Source organism: Pteropus alecto, unplaced genomic scaffold (assembly GCF_000325575.1).
Source record: "Pteropus alecto unplaced genomic scaffold, ASM32557v1 scaffold43, whole genome shotgun sequence".
In the NCBI taxonomy this organism is placed as follows: Eukaryota; Metazoa; Chordata; class Mammalia; order Chiroptera; family Pteropodidae; genus Pteropus; species Pteropus alecto.
In genome coordinates, this window is record NW_006435764.1 from 7,130,011 (window position 1) to 7,134,714 (window position 4,704).

Here is a 4,704-nt window from a genome sequence, read left to right on the forward strand (position 1 = left end):
CACCCACCCCCGGCCTCAGCCGCGGAGCCCCGGCCCTAACTCGATTGTGCCTGTTAATCAAGCGAGTGCCTGCGGGTGGGGTAAACAGGCGGCCTCTGAGGTCTGCTCAAACTCCTCAGTCCCTGCCCTGGTCAGGCCTCCTACAGCGTCGGGGCCCGCAGGAGGCGCCAAGGGGGCGGGGGAGGGAGGCCTTAGACCCTGGCAGAAAGGCCGATTACCTCCACAGTCCAGGGATGGGGAGGGAGGCAGGGAAGGCGATGTGGCTATATCTATGTCGACATTGGAGGGACCTTTAGGACAGGGGCAAACGCAGCGATCAGAAGTCGACGTGCCTGTCACCCACTAGCGGTGCGACCCTTGGACAAATTACTGAACCTCCCAGGGCCTCATCTATACAATGAAGATAATAATTCTTCCTACTTCATGGGTTTATAACAAAAATTAAATTCGTTAAGACATAAAACACTGAGAACAGTGTCGACACATAGTTGGGCTATGTGTTTGTTAAGTAAATGGACCGCGGAAGGAAGGGCTGAGGGTGACACTGGCCTAGCGAATTCCCAGGACACCCCCTCTGTGTCCTAAATGACCCAGAGGATTTTCAGCTCGGTGGCTCCAAGCTGGGGGCAAAACCTACAAACCGTGAAGGAGTGAAGAGGGTTGACCCTAACCTCTCTGGGCTTCAGTTTTCTGTCTGTAAAGTGGACATCACAATTATGCCTACATCATGATTAAATGAGAACGTGCACGAAAAGCGCTTATGAATGTTGGATGCGGTAGCCGGGAGGAAGCGCTCAGTGACAGGGACCCTGCTCCTATTCCTACTGGAAGTAAAATCTGCACTTACGTGGGAGAAGTAAGATCTTACCCACCCCCGCCAACAAGGCCTGTACTCAGGGCTTGAAGGAGGAATGTGTACTATTTATTATTATTATTATTATTATTATTATTCTTGACAGAAGTAAATGTCAAAGAAATCACACTGTGAAATGCAGCAGAACAGCTGTCACTAGACTGTGTGCTTCATGCCTTTCCCCCAGTATCAGGGAGGGGTTATAGGGCACTTGTCACCAGGCTCACCCGGCCTCTCGCTACGCCCCTTTGGGCACCGAGCTGAGCTGACCGCTAGGGGGCGCGGCAGGCTGCGCGGAGGGCCTGGGTACCACTGCAGCGACCCCGGACAGCCCCGGGACCACCCAGAGCAGAGGCTGGGAGGTTCGCGACTCCGCAGTCGCGAAGGGTGAGCAGCAGCTCCCCGCTCACCCATGGACTTGCTGAGCCCGGCGGGGGCGAGGGTCTAGCCGAGAGGTGGGTAGGAGAGCGAGGGAGAGAGCTTAGGTTCCAATCACCCGGCGGAGCCCACTCTTCGCCATCGTGGGTTTGGAGCTTCGGTCTCCATCTTGGTAGGGACACGAGGACAAGGCGTACACGCCCACGGGAGTCGGGGGAGGGATATTATGAGGAAAAGAAGCAAATTGAGAGGGGCCGGGGACAGGAAAGGAGATCTCGAAATCGGTTCTGCCTAACCGGGTCACTCCCTGGGCGCGCAGACTCTGCGGTGGAGATGGAGGGTTAGGGAGAAGCCTTGGGAATGCGGCCCTTAGGTGCTCGCTCCCGCCCCAAGTTCCCGCCCGAAGCTTCCCCACGACTTCTTTCCAGCGGTCTCGCGTCGGCACTAGCCCTGGGCCCGGGCGCGTGTGCCATGTGGCGGAAAACTCGGGGGCCTGATGTTCACTGACCAAGCAAAGCAAAGTCGACGCCGTTTCGGGCTGTTTTGGGCCATAGAGATCTGAGTGGGAAGCACTAGTCTCCAGAGCGCGTGGAAAAGCTCCCCTCTCCTCGTCGCGGCCGGACATCCACGGTGCGTCCGACTCCTAGGCGGCCGCCAGCGACCTCAGAGGCGGGACAGGGAACGTTGGGGGGCGCCCTGTGGGAACGCGGCTCCACGTTGCGGCCGGTCCCACTAAGAATCAGACTCTTCCAGGACGCGTCGCCTGTTCCCGGCATTCATCACCCTCGCTCCACCTCCGGCGCCCGGGAGCTCAGCCGCGTCGCCTGAGAGGCTGTAAGGACCCGGGAGCGCTCCGCTCAGGTCCCGGCCCCTTGAGGCGCCACGTTCTGGGCCGCCCCAACGCCCCATGTCTTCGGGAGCTGACCCGGAGGCTCCGGGGCGCGGGAGCGGGACTGCTACCCGGCCCTCCCCCTGGCCCCCGCTCCCAGCGAGAGCCCCGCCGGGGAGGGGAAGCGCCCGGTACGTAGAGGGAGATCGTTTCTACGCGGCCTGGACCTCGGAACCAGACTCGGAAAACCCGATTCCCTGTCTCAAGATGATGCCTTTGTTGGGACCACTTTCGGCCCAGCCTTCCGTCGGTGGGGACCCCGGGGATCCTTACTAGGCCCACTGTATCTGAGGCCCCAACCTGGATTTTTAGCTTCTTTTTTAAATCTGGGGATTTGTCTCTCCCGGAGTCCCCGCCGTCAGGGTGGGGGAGCGAGGCTGAGGGCCTAAAGCAATGGGGGCGTGGGGGCAAGGCGTGGCCCTCAGGACGCCCAGCTGCCTCCCTCGCGGGCTCCGAGTGGAGGTCACCTAGATGACATGACGGGGGGGGGCATGGGGGCGGGGACAGCAACACACGCCCCCTCCCGAGGAGCTGAGGACCAACCTGTTCGGCTTCAGAGGTCTGGCGGGGACAAGAGAATGACCCACTTCGGCCTCCACGCAGGACTGAGAACCTGGCTTGAATCTTCTGACTTGGGTCAAACCGAGGATGAGGGTTTGAATGGCATGAGAGTGCGTTCACTTCCTTCCCCCACCCCCTCGCGACCTTCAGTCAGGATCCCCGCCTTTTAAAAATACTGTGCCACGTGTCTCTGCCGTCCTGGCACTGCAGCCTGCACCCTCTCACCCCGACCCCAGCCCCAGGCCGTCGCAGGGCACACCGACCACACCCTGCGCCAAGCCCGTGAGATGTGCGCCGCCTGTAAATGTACTCATCTGTGAAATGGGAATAATAATCGAACCTCCCTCAGTGAGTTGTGGGAAACAAACCAGTTCATGTGTGTAGAGCGCTTAGCAGCGCCTGGCACACAGTAGGTGCTCAATGCGAGTTAGAAATAACAACAACAATGGCTTTCACTTGTAGCGAACGCCAGTGCCACGCTCAACCTGCAACTAATGGTCAAACAGCGCCGTCAAGGAGGTGTTTCTAACTTCCAGGACGCTGATGAAGAAACTGAGACCTAGAGACTTAGGGGCACTAACTTGCCCAGGGCGGTCTGTCTGGGAAGAGGCTAAACTGGATTCACACCCAGAACAGGGCAGCTTCTCCCTTCATCCACGGTGGAGAGGCTGAGAGGGAAACCCAGCCACGTGAGAGCGACCCCGTGCTCCCTCGGTGGCCTGTAGAAGCGAACCCTCGACCAAGAGATCAAAGATAGCAACCGTCAGGAGCCGGGACCCAGGTGTCCCGAGCCAGCCCGGGTCTCACCCTGCCAGAGAGAAGATAAAACTGGCTGAGGTCAGGCAGCTGCGGGTCGCGCGGGGCCGGGGGGGAGGGTGCCGGACCCCCACGTGCGCCGCCTGCCGCTGCTTTGCGAAGCCCTTTGTCGCGAGCAGCCGCGTTCGTGCCGCACTCGGCAGCTTAAAATAAAGACAATGTTCCCAGCCTCCCTGTGGCTAAATCCGGCGCGGGTGCGGGGGCGGTGAGAGAGCCGGGTGGGAGAGCTTCTCCCGGCCCTGCCTCCCTTCTCCCTTCCTGCCTCAGTTTCCCCATCCGGTCATGGGACCTAGCCATGAAGACCTGGGCAGAGAAGAGTCATACAGAGGGACCGGTGGGGGGGGGGGCGGGCATCCCCCTACCTCCTCGGCTGAACAGACTGAAAGAGGAAACCGCTTGGGACACAGAAGGGCGCTCTAGAGAAGGCAGGGGGAAGCTGGACACCCTCCTCTCCCGCCTACAAAATAAGTGTTTTTATTTCTAAAGGGACGTGTGCAGAGGCGGTGGGAGAGAAAAGGGAGACCAAGGAGATTGGGGGGAGGGGGCAAGGAGAGAGCCTGATTCAGACTCGGAAATGAATGTTGTGCGCGGAGGCCTAACACCCCCACACTCAGCCACGTGTACGCGCACAAGTGCACGCAGCCCCACCGCGCGCACGAGCTGCAGCAGCAAACCAGGACCGCCCAGCAGGGGGCAGCCCGAGTCCGCGCCCATGCGCGGGGACTGGGCAAGTTCTGACCCACCCCTGGTCCCGCTGGCTGACCCCGGGGTGGAAATCGGGTTCGCCGATTCCTCTCCAAGCGGCAGTGTCTCCTCAGCCTCAGAAGGGAGGTGGACTGCGTGCTCGCTCTAGCCTCTGCTGGCTTTGAGAAGCAGAGATGCCCCCACCTGTATCTCGCGCCCACCACTGGCGTCCTATGACTGTTGGCCAAGCCCCGGGGACTCGCTTCTGCTCCACCTGGCTCCACTAGCAACTGGGCTCCAGCATGAGGGAGCCCCAGGTTTCCCTCCGCATTGAGAGGGGTGCTTGGTGAGTCAGGTCCTGACCCCGTGACTCCAGAGCCCTGGGCTTAGAGTTAGCGGACCTGAGTCCAAACACTTGCCCAGCACATATTAGTCACATCTCTGCTCTTCAGTTTTCTCATCCACGAAATGGGGATAATAGATGATCCTGGTCCTTCCTACCTCCCACCCCAGGCCTTCAGCA